At 42.0% G+C, this 24,334-nt stretch overlaps 1 protein-coding gene across 1 annotated transcript in view; it reads right to left on the bottom strand.

The window, feature by feature from the left end:
- Positions 1–24,334, bottom strand: part of TRPC7 (transient receptor potential cation channel subfamily C member 7) — a 243,724-nt gene that overhangs the window by 111,150 nt on the left and 108,240 nt on the right. The gene's annotated exons all lie outside the window — the stretch shown is intronic.

The following is a 24,334-nucleotide window of genomic DNA, read 5'->3' as shown; positions in this document are numbered from 1 at the left end:
CAGTCAGTGCTTCCTGGTAGGTTGGTTGCTCCAAGCTATGAATCAGGACAGTAGTCAGGATGTGTGAGTTGAAAAAGGAACAGGGACCCTGATGGTTCATTTATACAGAAGGAGCTCCATTTCCCCTGCCTTCCTGTCCTTCCCACATGGGGTTGGCTGAGGCATGATTGGTTGCACTTTGTATGTAGTAGGATGGGAGACAATATTAAAACATAATGACAGTTACAGTTATTACTATTAGTTATCATTTATTGGGTGCTTACTGTGTACCAGGTCACAGGGCGAATGCTTTATATATTTAGCTCATGAATTCTCATGACAAACCTAGGAAGTAGACACTATTATCATTCCTCTTTTATAGATGGGGAACTGAGGCCCAGAGACTTCACTGGTACTTGGGATTTGGACCTGGATGTGGCTGACTCCAGATTCCAGAATACTAATCCTGGGCAGTACTTAAGCTGATAAAAATACTAACTTCCCTGGCATGTGTTCTAAAACCCTGAGCATCACCCTGACGGGGTGGGTTCAGAGAAAGAGAGAGATGAGGATCTGCTGGATAAGAAGAAGAGGTGCTGAAATGGAGTAAGGCATTACCCTACATGTGCACCTCTGGGGAAGGTCAGGGAACTGAGTTTGACCTGCAGTCTAAGTTACCAGAAGGTGTGTTGGCAATCAGAAAGTCAGGGTGGAAGTCCTCACTGATTCCTATTGCTCCCCAGGCCCTCAGCCTCTTATCAGAGTGCCAGTCTATCTACACCCCTGTGATCTTTCTGGTGTTAGGACTCTCAGCAGGATGTCATCTACCCTGTTTGTGTCCCCCCACCCTCACCCCTGGTCCCTTGTCCCATCCAGAACTACTGTCTACATGGTAAGAAGGTCTGGGAATGGATGGGAAGCAGAGGGTTTGCAGAGTTCCCCCCTGCAGTGGCTGGGGACATCATTGTTCATTCCTCAGATATGCAGAGAAGCAGAGCGGTGGGATAAGGCAGCATTGTGGGGGGCTAGGGGAATTCCAAAGGGAGCAGCACCATGACTGTGGTTCAAGGTGTGCTGGCTCTTAGCAAGCATGGTTTTGTGATCTGTTTGCCTTGTTGGAGCTGATGCTTACAGTATAGCTGTGGAGTGGTGCTGAATTAACAACTCCCTGTTCCTGGGTCCTTGCAAACCTTTCATCCAAAAACACCCGTGAGTCACTGTTGTCTTTGGATTGGCTCCTGGAAGAACTCGCATGGTCATTCATTTTTTCATTTACTCCACAAAAATGAATAGAGATCTCCTACGTGTTGACCGCTGTACTAGGGCCTTGGAAATACAATGGAGAGCGAGCAGGTATGGTTGCTGCCTTCATGGAGCTGAGAGATCAGAGGAAAAGGGAGACACTGAAAGTCTGGCAGTGAAGTGTGATGAAGAACTTACCTTTTTATGCAAACTAGACCTGAGTGTCTGTACATCTGATCTTACAGTAATTCTTGGGAAAATGTTTCCTTACCAATAAACCCAGCTGGTAAGCAGTAGAAACAGTATGAGTCTGTTAGCTTGTAAACTTGAGTGCTTTCTAGGGATTCATCCTTATAGAGATGTTCCACCTAGTTCAACATGGGCTTACTGAGCCTTCTCTGTTCTAGAAGCTGGGCCCGGCCCTGGAGATGCAAGAAGGAGGGAGGTGCAGAGGCTGTCCACCCATGGGAGAGACAACATATAACCCAGTAGTTTTCAGTATTAGGCTGTAGTGCTAGTCATTCAGTCCACAACTGTTCACTGAGTACCTTCTCTGTGCCAGGCACTGGTCTAGATCATTGAGATACAGCTATAAGCAAAGCAGAGGCCTTGCCCTTGAGGAACTTATGTTTTACTGGGAGTACGGGGACTGTAGATTGCTATTTTATACAGGTGGTGTATCCAAAATGGCTTCCTCAGAGAATCCTGAGGAGGTGATTTTTGGATAGATAGTTGAAGGTGGTGAGTGAAGGAGCTATGTAGATACACAAGGAAAATGTTCTCGATAGGGAGTCACCAGTGCAAAGAAGAAAAAGAGTGAAAAGCTGGAAGAGGGGGTCATCTGGTATTTTTGAGGAATAACCAATTGATGCCAGTTCCTGGGGCAAAGTGGGTGAGTAGGACAACAGGAAGAGATGAGGTCAGAGGAATAGCAGGGAACATATGGCCAGAGGCCTACTAGCATTTGTCAGGGACTGTGGCTTTTACTCTGCTGAGGTAGGGACTCATTGGAGGGTGTCAGTAAGCAGTTTACATGATCTGATGAATGACTGAAGAGGATCATTTCAGCTGCTGGCATGGGATACATTTTAAGGGGCAAGAGCAGAAGCATGAAGACCTATTAAAAGGCTGTTACAGTTACCCAGGGAAGAGATGAAGGTGGCCTGGCCCAGAAAGGTAAAAAATGGTCAAGCAGGTGAGAAATGTAGATAGAATTCTGGATATTTTTGAAAGATAGAGTCTTCTCTATCAGTAGGAGTCAGTAGGATTTATTGAGGAGTTGCATATGAAGAAAGAAAAACAGAGTAGAGATAGGGTGATGGAGGTGTTTGGCCTGTGCAACTAGAAAGACAGTCACCATCTTTGAGATGAGTAGTGCATTAGATAAGCTTGTTGTTTAACAGATTTTTCTGCCTCCTCCCTCCACCTCCATGAGACTAGTATACTTCCTCCTGTGTGGATGTCCGCTTGGTCATGGGACTTGGTTTAGCCCATGGCCTGACAATGTATGACGTCCAAACCTAGATCTTAGGAGGCATCACGTATTTTCCCTTGGCCCTATGGGAAGTGTGACTTCTGCCAAGAGAAGAATGTATCACTACCTATCTACCCTGGGCCCCAGAATGAGATATATGGAGCAGCCTCATCCCCTTACCCTCAGACTTGTGAACATGACCATAAACATGGACATGTAGAGCATTGGGATTTGGGGTGGTTTGTTGCACAACAGTCTTGAGCAGTAACAGGCTGATAAAGGCACAGGCACAGGCTCACTGCTTTGGGACATCAGAATCAAAGACTGGCTGTGAGCCCTGCTGGGTATTCAAGGAGGTTGCCCACAGGAGGTCAGTCATAGCTGAATCTTGAAGGATAAATCAGAGTTACTCAGTTCAACATGTGGAGCAATGGCATTCCTTGTTAGGAAATAAAGGCAAGGAGACACAAAATCCTGCTCTACAAGCATACAGGGAGCTATTTAAATAGAGGACAGTGGCAGAAGATGATGAATCTGGAGAAGTAGACAGGAGCTGGGGCATGGAGGATTTTGTATTCCCTGATAAGGAGCTTGGACTCTCTTCCATAGGCAATGGGAAGCCATGGATGCTTTTTTAAGGGGGAGAATGGCATGGTCTGGTTTGTACCTCGGTGGGACCTCCTGGCCCCATGTGAAGGACAGCCTCAGTGTTGGGGAGTATTATGGCCTGGAGATAGGATCACAGTTGGAGCTAGTCAAGTGCAAGAAGTAAAGATAGGATGTAGGGATGGAAGTGGATTTGGGAAACATTTAAGTTTTATTTTATTTTTTTTTAAAGATTTATTTATTCATTCATGATAGACATAGAGAGAGAGAGGCAGAGACACAGGCAGAGGGAGAAGCAGGCTTCATGCCAGGAGCCCGACGTGGGACTCGATCCCGGGACTCTAGGATCATGCCCTGGGCCAAAGGCAGGCGCCAAACCGCTGAGCCACCCAGGGAGCCCTAACATTTAAGTTTTAATACCAATGGGACTTTAGGGACAGAGAGAAAATGAGGCTTCCATATGTGGCATGCTTGGGGCATCAAACACTGGAAGGAAATTGTCTAACATGTTAATATCTGGTGGGATTATAGATGATTCTCTTCTTTTTATACACAAATTCATTTTCTGTGTTAATTGCTATTACCAGTATAATCAGAAAAAAATTTGGAGGGGTGCCTGGGTGGCTCACTTGGTTAAGCATCTGACTCTTAGTTTTGGCTTGGGTCATGATCTCAGGGTTGAGTTGAGCTCTGTGCTCAGCATGGAGTTTGCTTGGGATTCTCCCTCTCCTATTCCTCCCCCAGCTTATGTGTGTTCTCTGTCTCTATCTCTCTCTTTCTTGGAAATAAATAAAATCTTAAAAAAAATAATTTTGAGTGTGTCATGGTGTTTAAACCTGTATGATTTCCTTTGGACCAAGTTTCCTGAGCTCCTAAACCTCAGTGTTGGAGAGAGGTATAGGGTATCCAGGCTTGGTGCTATTTTGGCCAGGGTTGCAGTCGTCTTTGATGGCTAATGGCTTTGTTTTTTTTATTTAATAACAAATTAAAAGAAGATCCAAAAAGAAGTTCAAAGTAAATATGACCTATGCATCTTATTTGTACTAACTATATATTGTGGAAACATTTCAGAGAAACACGAATTTCGAATTGGCATCACTAGATGACATACCCTTCCAGAGGATTATGTCACGACTCCCCTGATTATGGATTCAGAATAGTAAATGTTCATGAGACTTGTTTTGAAGAGTAATTATAGCTCTGTGTATGTATAGAAGTAACTTAAAAAAATTTGCTTGTGATTGCTGAAAATGCTATTGATTAAGAGGGCCTAATAACTAGATGGCAAAGTAGCAATTAAAACAACTGCAGAGCCCTGCTAATTATAACACAAAAACTAAAAATTAAGTTAGGCAAATAAGTACTAATGACTTCTCCATGTGGAGGATCATACTTCATTCTTTTCACTTTGGTGCCTCTATCCCTTTTGTTCCCAAGCCTGGACTATACTCCTCTTCACTTCCTCTAAGATTCCCTACCCTTCTCTCAAGACCAGCTCTAAGGTAATTTCAGAGTGACTTTCCTGATATCCCTGGGGAGATCCACGGTCTCATGCTCACACCCCCACTGTATTTTCTTCTTGGGGTCCAATAGCCCTGACAAAGTGCTTTCTGTATTTTTGACATTTTCATACTTAACAAATCAACTTTGGTCATTTGTATATTCCAGCTCAGGGCATGTCACATTATAGAAATTAATAAGCGCTGTGTAAAATGGCTTACTACATGTAGAACAATTTGAAAATTTTATTTATGGGAATTTGAGGAGCAAGAAAGGGCTGGTGTGTAGCTACCAGGGAATTGATCTAGGAGCAGTGAGAGGTGGGGGGATACTTGGCTCTTGAGATGGTCTTGGAGCCAAAGCTGTTATAGGCTCATTATCTTGTGCACAGACATCTGCAGTGACTTTCTAAAAGTCCCAGAAGACATGGGAAAAAGATGAGTAAGTGATTGCATTTAAATAAGTTAAAATCTAATCAGGAAAATCAGATTCCAGTTTTTTTTTGCTTTAAACTGATTTATCTAGTGAATGACTGAACAACACTCGGAAGTAGGACCTATATTTTTTTGTAAATATGAAAGAAAGAGACCAACTGAGGCTTTGATGTGATTCCATTTATCTCCACAGATGCTGCTGTCACCTCTGATGATTCCCAGGTTTTTTTACCTCCAGCCCCAATCTATATTTGAAGGAGCTGATTTAAATATTCAACTGCCAGGTGTCATCTACTCTGGTAAGTTTCACAGACGCTTCAAACTCTGTATGCCCCAAACTGAACATATGGGTCTTCCATGTAACCAGCAAAATTGATGTTGTGCTTTCTGTTTCAGGAAGTAGAATCCCCATCCACTCAGCTTCCTAAGCTAGAAACCCTGGGTTCATCTTTGTCTTTGCCAATTAGTTACCAAGATCTATGGATTATGATCCAAAGTATCTTTATATCAGAACCCTATATTCATATCCCCATATTTATCATCATGATCATCATTTAAGTCCTTGTAATTTAGTGTCTGGACTTTTGAACTAGCTTCCTGATTCATCTGTTTATGGTACTTCCTTCTTCTACCCAAATGCCAGCCCATCATCCTCTTGGCTAAAACCTACATAATAAGATACCAGCATTTTGATTATTATACCTCAACATACTTCACTAACATTAGCCCCATTCTATAAGCCTGCTCTCCTCTAGCTACACCTATCTACCAAGTAGTACACTAGGCCTTCCATGCCTTTGCACATACTCATTCCTCTGCCTTTATGCTTTTCTTTCTCATCTCCATGTGCCAAACTCCTCATCCTCCAAGAACCACTTCAAAATACTATCTCTTCTGGGAAGACTTATCTCACATTACTAGGCCATTTTTTGCACTCTCTCTGTGTGTTCTCACAACATTTTGCTCCTATTCTACTATACTGTAATTATCCCTTAACTGCTCCAGTCTCTCCTTTGGCATTGAGGACAGAGTCTGGGTCTCATCCACACCTATAGTCCTAGAATCTATTATAGTGTCTGGCACACAAAAGGAAGAATACCTTTTGTTGATAAATCACTTAACCACTCTCAGTTGTTTACTCATCTGTAAAATGGGAATAATTATTTCTTGTTAAATCTCAATTTAGATGTTATTTATGAAAATGCTCTGTAGAAAAATACAGATATGAAGTGATACATGCACCCTGATGCTTATATAGCAGCATTATTGACAATAGCTAAACTGTGGAGAGAGCCCAAATGTCCATCAAGTGATGAATGGATAAAGAAGAATGGTGTGTGTGTGTATATATATATATATATATATATATATATAATAGAATATTGCTCAGCCATCAAAAAAAATGAAATCTTGCCATTTTCAATGACCTGGATGGAGCTAGAGTGTGTAATGCTAAGTGAAATAGGTCAGTCAGGGAAAGACAGATACCATATGATCTCATGTGTGGAGGCTTTTAAAAAATATTTTATTTATTTATGCATGAAAGACACAGAGAGAGGCAGAGACATAGGCAGAGGGAGAAGCAGGCTCTCCATGGGGAGCCTGTGCAGGACTCAATCCCAGGACCCTAGGATCACGCCCTGAGCCAAAGGCAGATGCTCAACCACTGGGCCACCCAGGTGCCCCTCTTATGTGGAATTTAAGAAAGAAAGCAGATGAACATATGAAAAGGGGGAAAAGAATAAAGGAGACAGGGAAACAAGCCATAAAGGACTCAAAGATAGAGAACAAAATGAGGGTTGATGGAAGGAGGTGAGTGGGGGATGGGGATTAAGAAGGGCACTTGTGATGAGCACTGGTGTTATATGTAAGTGATGAATCACTGATTTCTGTTTAGGAAACCAATATTGCACTGCATGTTCACTACCAAAAATTTAAATAAAAAAAACTAAAGAAAATGTTCTGTGGAAAGGAGAAGCAGAAAGGGCTTCATTAAGGGGTTATAGGCACTTAGCTTTGTAAATGAGGAAGATGAGCAGCAGAGCAGTGAAATGACTAAGCCAGAGTCACACAGCAGTTTGTGTTAGAGCGCTGGGTCTCTTCATTCAATGCCTTTCCTTTCCAACTTTCTGCTCTGGAGTCTTACTGTTAAGGCCCCATCCTAGCATCACCCCTAAGGATCTTCTTTTAGGGTGTCATATTACCTGTTTACATATACCATGTCCTGGGGAGAATGTGACCACAGGTCTCCCAAGCTATTTGGCTCACTTGATTAATGCCCAAAAATCTGTCATGAGAATACACCTCAAATTTGCTTTAGGTGAAGAAAAGACCCATGTCTGTGTTTAAAATCTGGTTTCTGAATTTGTAATTTTAGAGGAGTTATCACTTAGGGATATAAACTCTTGCTCCGTATTTTGTTAGCCAAATTACAACATTTTTCCTTTTCCTGCACACTTCCTGGAGCTTATCTCCATGTTTATGTTAAAATATCCATTTTAAGCATATGAAACATCAAGTTTCTGATGTGTTGTGGAAGAATTTTGGGTGAATTCTTTGGAGTATGAACTTTTAGCAAAATTAATAATCACCAGAGAAGAGACATTGTCATCAGATAGATTCTTGAGCCACTGTTTTCAAAGACGGTGGAGGAGAAGCTGCAGAGACCTATTAAGTCAGCAGACAAAGCCCTGGTCTTCCTCATGAAAAAAAAGCCAGCAGCTTCATGCTACTGTTCTCAGGAATGCAAACAGAGGCTCTGAACTCCTGTTTCAAGCACTTGTATTATTAGTAAATGTGGAGTATGTTGTATTTCTAGGGGTGTGTGTGTGTGTGTGTGTGTGTGTGTGTGTGTGTGTGTGTGAAAGAGAGTTGAGAGAGAGAGAGAGAGAGAGAGAGAGAGAGCAGTGTTTGGCATTTCACTGTGGCCCTTCTTAATTTTCAGGTTGTTTACCTGTCAATAATAACAAGCCTGCTCTGGAGCCCAGAGAACCAGGCCATCATTATTAATTTCATACTGCAAGTATGAAGGACAAAGTGATCATAATTATAAGAAAGATAATTCTGCTGCCAAGCATTTGGAAATCCTTTTCTGTTTGAGAGTTGATAGTATTTAGAACATTTTAGCCTCAGTCATTCTTAAATCCCTGTAATTTTAGGACTAGGTATACAACTTTAGCTTTCTTAGATTTCCTGAGTCCAATGGCATTTTGCTCCTACTGTGACCAGAGCTTGTATTCCCCAACTCCTCCAGACCTGTTGGGGACAGCAGAAGAGTGCAGGTGCTAGAATACCACTTGGTCTGTTTTACTGACAGCTGATGGAAAAGTGCAGTTCCTCCATTTGCTCAGGTGGTACCTGTTTTGAAGGAAAGCCTGTGCAAGGATTGCAGAGTTTCCTATTCCTACACTGTGTTTGAGTACATAACATAGTGGCTACTGATCACGTAGTTCATAAATGAGAAAGAAGGAGAGACACGTAGTTATCAATGCCAATGAGATTTCTGAATGATAGAGATTTTTTTTTCCACTTTGCAATCAAATGCAGTTCTCTCAATTTTCTTGATTGGTATTAAATGGAACTCTTCCGTGAATTCGGGAGCTGCAGTGGCATTTGCCTACTTCTTGTAATTCATGGGCTTGAAGGGCAGTAGAATGTGCAACCTCAAAATGTGCAACTTTGGCATAAAGATTATTTTGAGCTGAAGACAATTAAGAAGCAGATAGCAGAAAACCCTCCGTCCTCCCTCTATTTGACCAGAAGTAGGACATAAATTTGTAAAGGGTTTCCCCTCACTTCTTTGTAACAAGAAGGGCAGGAATAATTCATTACAGGAGTCATCTCTAGACCCTCATCAGTCCACAGATAGTACCAGAGGAATTTACGTAACAAACTTTGCTGAAACTAGTCTCATCTGCCATTCATGCCCCCCATCCATGTATTTACCTTCCTGTGATTTAATGCCCCTAGAAGCTCAAAGTCCTTTTCCTTTGCCTTGCCATTTGTCTAAAAATGTCTTCTTTTGTTAAGATCCTGTCGAAGTGCAGCTCCTACCCAACCCTTTGAATTACTCATCTCTGATTTCTCTCATTTGTTTGTGGGATGCCTATGTTAGTAAAACTTGTGTTTGTTTTTCTCTTGTCAATCTGACTTTTGTCAGTGTCATTTTCAGGGTTTCCAGCTGGGCAACCCTCTACCCTCCGTAGAGGCAGTTTAATGGAAAAAGAAAAGAACCATGATTTCTTACCATTATATAGCTTACAAAACACTCAAATAATCCAAATGCTGAAAACAAAAGTCTTTAAAAAATTAAAAAAGACCTGAATGTGACTTTTGGCTGTTTCTTTTTACAATTTATGGCTTAAATATGTATATCTGGGGTTTGATGAGCAAATGGATAGTCATGTGCACTGGCAGCCACCTTCTTTCTGCTTAATTATGTTAAGTTCTCTTGGTTGATATTTTCAGATAGAGGTTTTGGACTATGCAAGTGGAATCGAATCTTGGTGACTGATGAAGGAGCAGAGGAATATTGCTGTCAAGAAGGTAAGAGAATTTCTTCTTATGCCAAAAGGAATTCCAGATGGATAAAATACACAAAAGGGAAATTGTAGTAATATTAGGAGAAAACATGGATGCATTTTTTAATCTGAGTAGGGAGAGATTTCTGAGCTTGACAGGAGACTGAGAAACCCCCAACCAAAAGACTGATAAATCAGAGCATGTAAAATTTGAACAACATTGCGATTCAGAAAAGAATACCCTCAGAGATGTAAAGAGACAGTCAGCTGAAAAATATTTGCAACACACAACCTGGAGAAAAGACTGCTGATTTCTTCCTCATAAAAATAATTTTTACAAACTAAAAATTAAATGAGGAATGAACCAAGAAAAGACAATGACAGGAACAAATAATTCATGGTAAAAGAAACACAAATGGACAAGAAACAAAGTTTGTTTGTTGTTGTTTAATTTTACTAAAAAAATTCAAAGTAAAAGAGTACTTAGGGACCATTTCTCACCTGTAAATCCCACAATTAAGAAGTGTGAAAATACTCCCTCTGGGCGAGGGAATGTGGAAAAGACACCCTCATAGCCTGTTGGTGACATTTATAATTTTGGACTGCTCTCTGGGAAGGTATTTGTCAGTCTGTAGCACAATTTAAAAAACCTTTTTTTTAAAGATTTTATTTATTCATGAGAGACATAGAGAGAGGCAGAGACACAGAAAGAGGGAGAAGCAGGCTCCATGCAGGGAGCCTGACGTGAGGCTTGATCCCAGAACTCTGGGATCATACCCTGAGCCAAAGGTAGATGCTCAACCACTGAGCCACCCAGGTATCCCTTGTAGCACAATTTTAAATGTCTGTGTTTTCTTGGACCTAGCAATTCCTTTTTTTAAAGATTATTTTATTTATTGACTTGACAGAGAGAGAGAGAGAGCACAAGCAGGGAGAGGGGGAAGCAGACTCCCCACTGAGCAGAGAGCCTGATGCAAGGGTTCCATCCCAGGACCCCGAGATCAGGATCAGAGCTGAAGGCACACAATGGACTGAGCCACCCAGGCGCCCCCCAGCAATTCCATTTTAAGGAGTGCTGCTTGTATCCATACAGAAGTGCACAAAGCTGTAAGGATGTTCAGTGTAGCATTGTTTATTAAAAGCTTGAAGTAACCTAAAGGTCCACACATAAGAGAACGTTACACATATTACTGTGCATCTATTCTGTGGAGCACTTCTGTAGCTCTTGGGGAGAAAGGGGTGGACTTGGAGTTGCTGATATGGAGACTTCTCTGCGGATTTTATTATTAAGTGAAAAAAAGCAAGTTGGGGACTGAATGTGGAGTTGGGCTTAATACATTTAAGGCAAAAAGCAAATGAATACGTCTATATTTACATATACATATAAACATATGCCTATGTATGTACAGAAGATTTATACCCAGTTGTAAAAGAAATTTTTATAAGGCTGAGTCTGGGAGTCGAGATTGGGGCAAGGGAGAGAGTTAAGGAAAGGGAGACTTACTTCCTATTGTATACGGTTGGGTGCTATCTGAAAAAAAAATTTAAAGATGTACTTATTTATTTTAGAGAGAGAGAGCATGCATGTGAGCAGGGGGAGGGACAAAAGCAGGGGGAGAGAGTCCCAAGCAGCCTCCCCACTGAGCAGGGTGCCTGATATGGTATTCAATTCCAGGACCCTATGATCATGACCTGAGCCTAAACCAAGAGTGGAAAACTCAATTGGTTGAGCCACTCAAGTGCCTCTGAATTATTTTTTATATCATACATCCCTTTGATAAAAATTTGAGAAGAAAATGGGTGATTTCTTTATTTTTATCTTAGTCCTGCATGCCACTCACTCTAAAGGGAATATCAAAGAGAAATCAAACTCTTTTGACTGTTCCAGGCCAAGCTACTACATCTGACAAGGAACTTTTTCTTCCTTTTTTTTGTTTCAAATTTTAATTTAAATTTTAGGTAGTTAACATATAGTATAGTATTGGTTTCAGGAGTAGAATTTAGTGATTCATCATTTACAGAGAACCCACAGTGCTCATCATAGCACGTGCCTTCTGACTAGGAACTTTTCAACCAGTTTGGGATACAGCAGCGAGGCAGGATGGTGTAACCATGGTTTGGTTCTGATCCTCATTGTGGCTTAATTCAGTGGAAATAGATTAAACCTACCTAGGGCATGTTGCTGAATCCATTTGGAAAATAAATCTGAGATCTTTGTCCTCTTATCATTGATTTTTAACATAAGCTCCTTCTTGTGATCCTTAGCAAATGACAGAAACTGGGCCTCACCTTCCTTTCCTGATAGCCCTGCAGGCTATTCACTCACATTCTGGAGGCTCCCCCCACTTCTGCTCCACCAGTTAGTCCTTTAACCCTAATGTGCAACTTCCAGGGGCCTGCTAAATGTCTTTTTTGAATAGCTTCAACAAAAAATGGTGAAAGCTCCACTGGCAGCTGGCTATGAAGCTGTCTGGGTCCTTACTGCCTGGTTCACCCACTGTCTAGGCTGGGCTGGTTGGTGGATGGATGTGAGCTCACAAACCTCCTCACCAAGCCAATCCTACAGGACCATCTGCAGAGTATCAAGGATTTCAGTGATTTGTCTTCTGATACTGCTCGGGGCTGCCAATTTATGGGTGTTCATAAGAAGGAGTCTCTCAAAAAATAAGAATTCCCCCTTCTCCCTTGTAAATGGATTGTCACCAGCCCCTGGGAACAGTGGGTTCTCTTTTGAAGAGAGTGACTGAAGGTGACACTGTGTAAATCAAGTCTGGGCACAGACATTACCAAGAAGCCAGTGAAGAATAGCAGAATATACCACCCCAAAATGACTACAGGACTTCAGAACATGCTACCCCAAAATATGCCCTTTTGATATATTATTTTGAGCTTTAGGTACTTGAAAAACAGCAGATGAAGGGAGAAGGTTTCTCTGTATGCCCCTCTATGCCTGACAATAGATCCTCCAAAAGGAACTTGATTGCCTTAGATCCTCTCCGTGGGAGCCTTATCTGCTGGAAAGATGGACTCATCACAGGAGAAGAGGCCCCCATACCCAGACAAACTCTGTCACAAACTATCATACCTCCTGTCTCTTCTAAGAACACATTCATCTTTCCGAAAAATCATTTACTCTCCTCTGAGACGTGTACTTCCTCCTACCCTTTTCCTGTCAGGATGATGTTTAATTCTGCATTCTAAGCTTACTCTGAGAGTTACTTATTTTTCCCTGGGCGTTTCCCTTGTATACATGAGATTTACATGCTTCTAAACTTTTGTTTGCCCCTAGTTAATCTGTCTTTTATTACAAGCTTCTCAGCTATGAAGTCAGAAGAGTGGGGGGGAAATTATTCTTCCTCCCCTACAAAGGTCTGTCTCCTTGGCCAGGGCTGGAGCACCTTCCTCAGTCCCTGGGGCACAGCCTCACCTTGTACTGGGCCACAGGATTTGTTCTGTGGTAGGGACTCAATGAGCTGACAGAGATTGAGTTTTATCAATCAGAATGTCATAAAGATTATTTTAAGTGAAAGAAATCTGAACAAACAGCAGTTAAACTTCTTTTACTTCTTTTAAAATGTTTTAGCAGCATGTTCCCAAAATATAGCTGCCATAAATCATGTGGCCACTGGGCATAGGGGGAGGGTAGCTACTAGAAAGGAGACTGTCTGCTTGCACCCAGTTGAGAACAAACACCACAAACTCTCATGCTTTCTATTTTTCTCCGAAAGCTCATGTGTTTCCTGAAAGTCTTCTTTTTCTTTAGAAACCCTTTTCTCCCCTCCTTTTCCTTACTAAATTGGTATATAAATCCCTATCTTAACTGTTCAGGGAGCCACTTCTTTCCTGCACTTCTATATGCGTATGAATAAATTTTCTCCTAGTAGTCTGTCTTTTGTTAGTTAATTCACAGGCCCCAACCAGTATAACCTAAGACAGTAGAGGAAAAGTTTTATTCCTAACACAGGACACTAAAAATTTCTGGGAAAAGTTATTTATAAAGTGTTGACATTACATGGGGCAATGCCAAAGTTACAATATTCAGTAAGAAAACCAGGATTTCAAATTATTTTTACACTCTTGTCCGCATTGCACAAAACAAAGCTATGCAGAGAAAAACATCATATGAGTGGCTCTCATATCAGGTAATGAGTTACAAAACAAAGTCTCAGGTATGAAACTGGAGGAATCGGTAGAGGAATGGGTAGATAGGATGCTGGGATGGGACAGAGGTCCAGAAACAGAAACACGTGTGTTTGGGAATTGGCGTGTGATTGAGGTGGCATCATGGGGGCGGCGGGGTGGAGGGGGAAGGTAAGTCGGATTCCAGAGTAGATCATGATGGGAAACTAGCTCACCATGTGGAGAAAGGCAAAAATGTGATGGAAACTCCCTCTACACGTAAAAGCAAACACCAGTTGTACTCAAGACCTACATGTGAATGGTGGATCCATAAAGGTAATAGAAGAAAAAAGAGATGTAATGTCCAAGAATGTCCTTGTGATCTTGGGCGGGGAAGGGACTTTTAATAAGACTACATCCACAAATCATCAAAAATAAGTGTTTCTCTTCAAAACAGGGTGCCATAGACAAATGTAACAGATGGGTGACAGCCTGGAAAAGATTTCTGCAGTGTCTGATATTGACAAGTGGTTAGTATTTAGAACAGACAAGGAGCTCCTGAAAGAAAATTTAAAAATATTCCAAACAGAAATCCTGTTAAAAAGTGAGTGAAAGAGTAACAGGAAGAGGTAGTTCAGGGAAGGGAGAAACCCACGTGGTTGCACAACATAGGAAGAGAGGCTGAGCTTATCATTAGTAATTAGAGAAATGCTAACTAAAGTAACTCTCTTTCTCCTACTGGCAGACGTGAGAAAGCAGGATGATATCTGGAGGTGGCAGTATGTGGCACAGCACAGCTCCCGGGGACAAGCCTTCTAGGGGGCAGGCAGCTGGGCTGCATGAACTTAACTGTGGGCATTTCTTCCCAGGCCTGTAATACCAGTGCTCAAGAGGGGCTGCAAACAGGTACAGGGACATGTTTTGTGGCAGCCTTTGTGGTGACAAAAAGAACCGTGTAGGTGCCCCCGCTCTGTTGGAGTGAGAGGGAAAAAGGTTGCAAGAGGCACAGAATGCAGTAGTGAGTAGCACACAGAAGCAATGAGTGAGGCTTCCATGGAGTGACATGGAGACAGCATAAAAAAAACGTGGTGTCCAGTCTTTCACTGGATGAAAGGTCATAATCTTGTACCATAGCCTTTTTTATGTAACTTAGGCTCAGTAGTATATTTTTCCATAGTCCCCATTGGAATGTAAGCTCCAAGAGGGCAGAGATGATAGGGTTTTGATAGTGTCGAAGTGTCCCCAACCTCTAGAACTTTGCACGTGGTAGTTGCAAAGGAGGTAGTTCTTGAACGAATACAACATATATACCTCTCTATATTCATAATTAATATAAATATATGAAATACATTATATATAAATACATTAAATATGCTGAAGTGGGGGCTTTTTGTGGAGTAAGGGAGCATGGGAATGAGGATAAAGTATGAGGGGAAACAAAAATATTATGATAATGTTTGATTATCTGAGTCATAGTTTCATTCACATTTTTTTACCTGGCTATAGGAGGAGCACTTGAAGAAAACATACCAAAATATGAATTGCTCTTAGATGGTAGGAATTAAGGCTGACCTTTTTGTTCCCACTACTTTTCTGTATTTTCAAAAGATTCTATAATTGGTGTGTTTTATTTTCGTTATTCCCAAACCCAAGCTTTAAAAATGTATTTGAAAGGGGTAGTGCCTCAATACTGAGTTTTCCCCGTTGCTTCTGTTAGCAACCTCCCACTCCCCACAAACCCCATACACACACACACTTCCAGAATTGCAGTGTCACTGTCTCAGCTTATGCTTGGGTAAGTACAATCTCTTCTGTTCCTTCCAGACTAACCCCCTAGTTTTAGGGCTATGCTTGGCTTCCTATAATAACTGACATCTGGCTTTCTGTCTGGCCCTGCTCTGAGGGTTTATCTAGATTCCTGGTCTCAGTCTTCCCCAGTTCATCTCAACCTGGTCCTCTACCTCACCATATTGAGATGAATGGTGTCTTCTCCAAATCAGCATCCTTCCTGGGACTTCAGAATGGCGCCTTATTTGGAAATAGGGTGTTGCAGGTGTGATTAGTTAAGATGAGGCCATGTTGGAGTAAAAAGGAACCTTAAGCCAAAATGACTGGTGCTTAGAAGAATGTCCTCATAAGAATAGGGTAAGGGACAAAAACACCCAGAAGATCACTATATGATAACAGAGACAGAGATTCGAGTGATGGGTCAACAAGCCAAGGATCTCCAAGGAAACCTCAAAGAAGTAAGGAAGGATCTTACCCTAGAGCCTTCAGAGAAAGCAGAGCCCTGCTAACATCTTGATTTTGGATTTCTGGCCTCCAGCACTGTGAGACAATGAGTTCTGTGTTTTAAGTCATCACATTTGTGGTACTTTGTTACGGCAGTGCCAAGGCTAATATATCCCCCATACTTACCTGGGTGCTCACCAGGGAGGACTTTCAGTGCCCAGAAAAGCTTTGCCTGCCCCTTGTATCATCCTCCTCTGATATTCTCAACATCCCAAACCTTGGAGGAAGAAGAGGGAGAGGTCTACTTTATGCCTTTATTTATGCTAAAACTAGCTCCAGTTGAAAAAAAATATATGAGATAAGATGTAGTCCTTTTCCTGTAATGACATGTTTGTTTACTTGGTAGCTGCAGCCCACAGTGAATGATAGCCTCAGAATCTGGAAGATGCACGGGAGAGTTCCTCCCCCCCAGAGTTCTTTCTGTTCTAGGGATATCACTTCTGAACTCACTTTCTGGGACCTCTGCACTGGGCCCACCTTTCTCTCCCTCTAGATGCCAGTGTGGAGAATTTGGAGTCCTCTGGACTCTCCTGCTGTGCTGCTGCTCCACAGAGCTTCCACCGTGAAGGAGAAGATAAGGAGTGGGCCCTTTCCTTCTCCTCCTCTAAGGGAAGCCCTGAGAGGGCCCAGGGGGCAGAAGAAGCAGGGTCCCTGCAGCTCACAGACCAGCAGACTGTACTGGAAACAGCCAGAAGCCTGTCACCTTTCCTGACTGTGCTGTTCTCCAACTGTGCTGAGCCACCTGTAGGCTTAGATGTGCTGCTGCATCTGCACTCAGATGCCACTCACCCCCTTCCTAGGAGGACTCCGTCTTCCTACAGCTGTTGTCCAGCTCCTTCAAGTCTCGTATCCTGCAGGCCACTTTCTGCCTCAGGTGCAGGGGATATTTCCAAACTGCTCACACCAGTCCCTCACTCATCTGCTGAGACCTTCCTATGGCTCTTCATTTACCTGAATATGAAGTCCAACTTCTCACTTGGTAAGGCCAAGGCTGAGGTGGTGCTTCAGTGCCTTCATCATCTACTACCTCTCCCTGTTACTCCGTCTCATGTAGAGCTGCTTATAGTTCTCTCACAGGTCTCTCTCTCCCTTATCTGTGCTGGATATTTCATGTGCAGTCTTTATGCCTAGCACAGTCTTTCCCATTCCCTGCTAGCTGTTTATCTCTCCCATACTCTCAGGTTTCATTTAAACATTATCTTCTTAGAGAAACCTTTTTTTTTCCTAAAGATTTTATTTATTAGAGAGAGAGAGAGAGAGAGAGAGAGAGAGAGCACATGAGCGCAAGCATGGGCGAGGGAAGGGCAGATGGAGAGGGAGAAGCGGACTTCCCGCTGAACAGAGATCCTGGTGTGGGTTTCCATCACGGGACCCTGATCATGACCTGAGCTGAAGGTGGAAGCTTAACCAACTGAGCCACCCAGGCACCTCTTCTGAGAGAAATCTTTAAACACACATGCATACACATACACATACACTCACAGGGTCAGCTGTCCCACTAAGTCAGCTTTTAAAACTGCCCTTTTACTGTTTAGCACTCAGCACGATTTGTAAAGCCATATTTATTTGTGCGATTATATGAATAATGTCCCTTCCCCTGGACTGTCAGGTCCTGAGGGTAGGAATCTTGTTTATCTTGTTCATCATTTCATCCCAGCATCCAGTCTAGGGCCCTGCTCATGCTAGAGGCTTAATGAATATTTGCTGCAGGGATGCCAGATTTTCAGATAGCTCTGTAACTAGGGTCTACCCAGTTGTGATATTCTCTGTGTCTACAGACCATCCCGCCCTCCTGACATATATTTTCCACATTTAATCTATGAATTTGCTGCTAGTAAAATACGTGCCTGCATGTTGACAGGTGTGCAGCATACTTGATTAATGATATCCTATGATGATTAATTTATGTAGCATTGTAACTTTTTCAGAGAAAATGCCTTCATTTCCATCATTTCCATTTGAGGTAATTTGTGCTGCTACTCATCTACTAATATTCTCTAGAACTGCCTCCAATTTCTTCATATCTCTGATACTTCACGCTGATAGTTGCACTTGTAGAGGAAATGATTTTTCCCCCATTTTTTTGTGAATAGTGATGAATCTTTTCCATGGAGATATTTTTCAAAAAATAATCTCTGTCTGAATTTGTCAGGAGCTCTGCCTGCCCAGTTCCTTTCTCCTTCTCTGCTCCTCTGTCTTTGCTGCCCATGCCATTTCTTTTAACAGGAATATTTTATTAGCACTCCAGACTTAGGCACTCTTGGTGGTCTGCGTTTGTCCCACTGGAACTATTCCGTTGGCCTGTTTTTAACCATGGAGCTCACACATACAGCCTATAGTTTTTCTAGTTCTACAAAGATCTATGGAGGTGGGGGTAAGGGGTAGGGAAGCTTAGCAGCAATCAGGAAGACCCTCTGAGTAGAGGAGGTGCTGAAACTTAAGTTGCATTCATTGGAGGGAAAGTTGTGTTGAAAATCCAGTGGGCTCATCCCCACTGAGTGTTCCGGGGGAAAATTATGTACTTATTCCAGGTCAAGTTCTCTGCAAAGAGTTTTATATTCTTCATCTAATCAGGGTGCTGGTGAGGATTAAATTAGATGAAGAATATAAAATTAGATGCAGATTATAATTGTCACCAGCATCCTGGGAGGACATTGTCCTTAATTCACTCACCAACTCATTTATTTCTTCACTGAGCTAATATGTACTGAGGGCCTGATACATGCCAGGACTTCCCAGAGGTTCAGTGGGATGAGGCATCTTAACAAGTGGGTGAATTGTATTGTCATTTACAGAGATTAGGGGAAGAGCCAGTGTTTGGGTGGAGAAAACAGGCATTCTATTTTGGACATGTTACAATTCTAATACCTTGGTTTTCCAAATAAGAAAACTAACTTCCAGTAGATGGCCAAGATTATACGGTTGTCAGGATATGGCACTGGGATTGGAAGCTAGGTCAGTCTGATTGCAGAGCCAAGCCTTTGGCTCTCCATTCCACAACCTTGAGGAAATGAAGCATGGTTGCACTGGGTGCTCACCAGATCCTGCCCTCTGCCCTTGTCCTGGTCCAGTAAATGGCCTCCTTTGGCCCACCTGACTTCCTGTTACCCAACATACACTGCCTCCCTATATTTTAGAAGCTCATACTCTTGGCATAAACCCTAGAAAAAGATAATCACATAATTTTAGGCATTAGTTATGACCCAATGAAAAATTGTCATTAAAGGATACGTTAATTAGCTCACTTCCTATGATAAGTCATTAATGAATGCCCTGGTGAAAGTGCTTCTCCAGCTGCTTAGGTAAGAAAATAGAAAAAGAGCTAGCATGTGCAGAAGTCACATCTGTCCCTTCTCCTGAGATAAGCCAGTCCCTGGATCTTGCTCTCAAGCATGGGAGTCGATGATTCAGGCCCTGGTGTGGACCTGTTGACTGGCATTTGTGCTCTGACCACACCATACCTGCACATGCTCAGGTGAGGGGCCTCCCAAGATAGCTCATCACCTGACCTCTGTGATCTCTCTCTTTTCTGCTTACATTCTGTATCATCAGATGCTCAAGTAGAGGGCTTGGGTCACACAGTCGGATCTCTGAAGGTACTGGGGATTGATATATAGATGAGTGCTCTGAGGAGTTTTCTCCCAGGTTCTCTTAAAAAACCCCAACAACTTGCTTTTAAGACTTGCAGCCTTCACAGCTTAAAAAAATATTTTCCTGATGGAGAGGGAAACAATTTTCAAGTCATTTCCTGTGTGTTAAATAGGCATGTGTTTATACTACCAGCTAGGCTCAAACTTCAAGGAAATGTATTTTCGCAGGGTATTGATCTATAAAGTTTAAAAATCCTAAAAATATTCAAAGCATGAGGAACAGGTGCAAAACACAGATTCCACTGGATGTTGGGGACAACATGCTTATTCAGCCTTCTAATACTGCTTCAGGCCCAAGGTGGGCCTTTACTCAGGCTTTCCTAGTTCCCTGGCCCCATATGGCCTGAGTTCCTATGCACTTCGAGCTTTCCCTACCACAATACAGAGATACTCTTCCTCCTTCTCCCTCCTCTTTCCTCTTCCATTTTGATAAGTTTGCAAGCAGATTACAAACTGTCATCTCAACATCTTTACCTTCCACAATGGGATCTCACTAGAGATCATAGCAGGTGGCAAATTGGTCTGATTTATCATTATTTGCATTTTTAATTTGTGGTATTTTAGGCCCAGAGAGTTTTTTTTTTTATGGATCTTAAAATGGCAACACAAACATTGATACATAATTCATTATCTATTTTTTTCATGATACCTGTGGTTAACCCATTGACAAACAGTAGAGTCATCAACACTTTAAGCAGGATGGAGCTACAGCTTTAGCTTTCTTACCCCCTACTCTTATCCTCTCTGGTTATTAGAATAAATTATATAATCAGCAGCTTCCATGCTGGTGTTATGTCAATGCAAAAAGCCTTCTTAGTTGTAGCTTTGTTATTATTCTGAATGACCAAGTCTTAAGTAACTAAGGTAAAGTGTTTGTTGGGCTTCCACAGTTCCCTGATTTGGGAACATGGAGTCTTTAAATTTAAGCAAATGTGAGAGCACAAGAGGGATACCTCCAGTCCCTGCCCTGTTTTCTCTTTTCTTCCAAATCCCTAAACCTCACTCCACAATTTTCTGTTGTTGTTCTTTGCTTCCCCACCCCTTCCTGCTCCCACCAGGCATTGCTGCAGGCAGAACTTCAAGTTGGAAGAAAGATTAACACCTGTAATCCTTTTGAAATAAGAGCTCTGGAGATAAGCAACACTCATAGACAGGATGCCCTGGAGTTTAGGAAGCTACCAGCAAAATAAAAGGGATCCTCAGCACTTTTTTCAGAAGGATGATCAGTGAAGAAAAGCAGACTAATTCAAGAGAAATGTAGAGACCTTATTGTGTATTTTTTAAATTATTTTTTCGTGCTATTTTAGGTTCCTCTAATATATAGAGAGAACCTCCATCAGGATGAAACACCTCTGGATAGCCCATCCTATGCTGATCTCCCCTTTCCCTGTTTCCTCCTCTAGATAACTCAGTTAACCAAAATGTCACTTGGGGTGGTGACCTCCAGGAGTTTAATGGCCACTGGCACCATACAGTGCAGCATATGATTGGTCTTCTGTTATTTACTGTGTGTTGGTTTGATCCCGTTAGTTACCTTGTAACTTTCTGTGAGCTTTCCCATCTCACCGTGTCTATCAAATAGCTCTGTCAGATTCATACATGTAGGAAGAGTTTAAATCATACATAAAAGTAATCACTTGCTTCATCAGTTGAAATGATTATACTTTCAGGATTTCCTTCATTCCCTTCATCAAGGATTTATGGAATGTTCCTAGATGACTGAGCACCAGTCAAAGCATTAAGAAGGTCTCACTGACCACACTGAGTTTTCATCTTTTTAGACCCAAAAAGATGAGAGAGGCATAAGAAAATCTTTGTAGAGATGCATAATTTCCAAACCCAAAATACTGACTTGCTAGCAGGCATCTGACTTCAGCCATGATTTACTGGAGATTTGGACATTGGCTGTACATCTTGCTAATGACTAAACTCTATTCTAGTGATAAATTACAATGACTCAAGAACAGTAGACTGGGCCACTGAATATAAGTTTCCCTGCGTGAGCTTTTCTAGTCGAGAGCAGCCGTTCCCAGAGTGAGTGTCTTAGAGGATCTGGAGGATGAGATATGAAACCTTCTGTCAGGACCAGATATCTTTTTTATATAGCTGACATTGTTGGGTCATCCACGTACATGTGGCTACAGTCAGCTGTGCATAGTCTCTTTAAAGCAGGACAAACTCCTAAACAGTGCATTTTAGAATACACACTTGCTCTTTTTCTTTTATTACAAATTGACTTGTCTTTTGCTAAGCTGCTCTCTTCTCTGAGAAGATTTATGTCAGGAATGCACATACAAGGATAGTTGAATAAGTAATAAAGTTCGAAAGGAACACTTGTGTTAATTTATAACGCGCCATTTGTCGACAATGTGAAAGACATTATTTCAAACAAAGGTAACTCGAGGGATGTTAATAGCCAGCAAATGTATTTATGCTAGATCTTATTCTGAGTAAGTCGTTGCATTATAGAACCCGTCTGTCATCATGTTAGTAGTGTTCTTAATTGTCTCTAATTTTCATAATTTACTTTTTAAATCAAAATATCATGGTTTCCACAGACTTCCAGTTTTATACATACTAAAGCACGCCAGACTTTTGGTTTTAGTGAAGGAAACAAATGGCTCAGATATAATTCCAAATGTTAGTCTAGCATCGTTTTATTTAGTAAGGCTGGCCTGCTCCCAGATTCCAGATAAGTAGAGAATTGTGCAATTATCCAGAAAACCTAATCCTCAACTTTTTTTTTTTGGAATCATTTTTTTTTCTTGGCCAGAAAGATCTAAAATTAATTGTATTAGCCATTTCTTTTACATGGCCTGTGAAGATTCATTGTGAAGCTGAGGGAAGAAGCAAAATTCCACCAATCTTCCTTGGAATGTCATTGACCTTGTTGCTGGTAGATGGGGTTTACTGTACAAAACAAGAAAAAAAATGGGCAATAGCTACATTCCTTGGGAGTCTCTTTAGGTCATCTCCTCATCTGCATCCACTAACTTTTTGTTAGATGAGGCTATGAACAATGCAGGATTAGGGAGGTTGTTCCATTTCAGTAAATGGGTCCAAGATAGGGGGAACAGATGGAGTAAAATTAGTTAATTACAGGATTCTTCATCTAGTCACAGTTTGCAGTGCCTTGCAGCCTTTTGTGAGCCTGGCTCTTCTGTCTGTGGCTGCGGGCCATTCATTCCTTCAGAGAGGCTTTGGTGGCCTCATGCATGCAGACCTAAATTATCCTCCTTTTTAGTCCCAGTGCCTCACACCAAATCCTCAGATTCAGCTAATCTACCAATGAAGTAAATTTCCCAAACTCTAGCTTTGTGGTCTCTTAATCACAGTTTTCTTTCTTTCTTTTCTTTTTTTTTTTTTTAAGATTTTATTTATTTATTCATGAGAGACACTGGGAGGCAGACACATAAGCAGAGGGAGAAGCAGGCTCCCCATGGGGAGCCCGATGTGGGACTTGATCCCAGACCCCAGGATCACAACTTGAGCTGAAGGCAGGTGCTTAACCACTGAGCCACCCAGGTGTCCCGCACCCCCAATCACAAATTTCATTGGCTCTTCATGTCCTATAGGAGAGCAGCCAAAGTGTTCAGCCTGACAGACACAGGGCTCAGCCCTCTGAGGACTGTCCCCGACTCATCTCTGCAGCATTGCTCCTGCATGCCCCTACAGGAACCCTTTATTCTAGTCACATGCAGCATCTCAGCAGTCCCCTGCCTGCTCTGGGCCATTGTGGACCTCACCTTCACTTGCCTTCTCCAAATACACACCTCTCCCCACCAATCCAGTTCCTCCTGCTCAGTGAGGCCCAGCCCCATTCTGTTTCCTTCCCTGAGATCTCCTGGAACACTATAGTCCAGGGGACCTCCATTGCTATGAATTGGTACCCATTCTTGGCCACATAATTGTGTCCCTTGCAGGGGCAATTCTTGCAGTGACATCTTTTTGGACAATGAACTTTTCTCTGGCAGTTAACACCTTTTCCCAGCTCCATTATCTGCCTTGCATGTGACACCTTTTTGTATGCTCCAAAGCATCATAGGCTCTGATTGAATAACAGGATGAGAAATGATGAGCCTGGTTGTAGTTTCTACTCTTCCAGTCACACCTTCCTTCATCATTCAGATAAAGATACTTGAACTCTGAGAAGCCCAGTGCATGAACAGTTTCCCAGAATGACTAAAAAGCTGGCTCTGGGCTCTGCGTGCCTAGATTAGAACAGTGGTTTCGCTCCTTACTAACTATGTGATATGTCTCTACCTTTGTGCCCTCATCTAAGATGAGGATAATAATGGTACTCTTAGTAATGGTTGTTGAGGGGATTAAACAACATCATATATGTAAGGCAGTTAGTGCTTGGCATACAGTAAGTGCCCACTAAATGTTCTCTCAATTATTATTAAATACTATAAAAAAATGAGGTTCCAGCCTTCTCTTTAAAGAGGAGTGTCAGTTGACAGTCAAAGCATGGGATCACTCCCACTGTTAATAGTGGACTTTAGAGATGGGTCTCCA

Source organism: Vulpes lagopus, chromosome 7 (genome assembly GCF_018345385.1).
Source record: "Vulpes lagopus strain Blue_001 chromosome 7, ASM1834538v1, whole genome shotgun sequence".
Taxonomy (NCBI): domain Eukaryota; kingdom Metazoa; phylum Chordata; class Mammalia; order Carnivora; family Canidae; genus Vulpes; species Vulpes lagopus.
The sequence above is the reverse complement of the archived record's forward strand: the minus strand, read 5'-3'. Positions and strand labels throughout refer to the sequence as shown.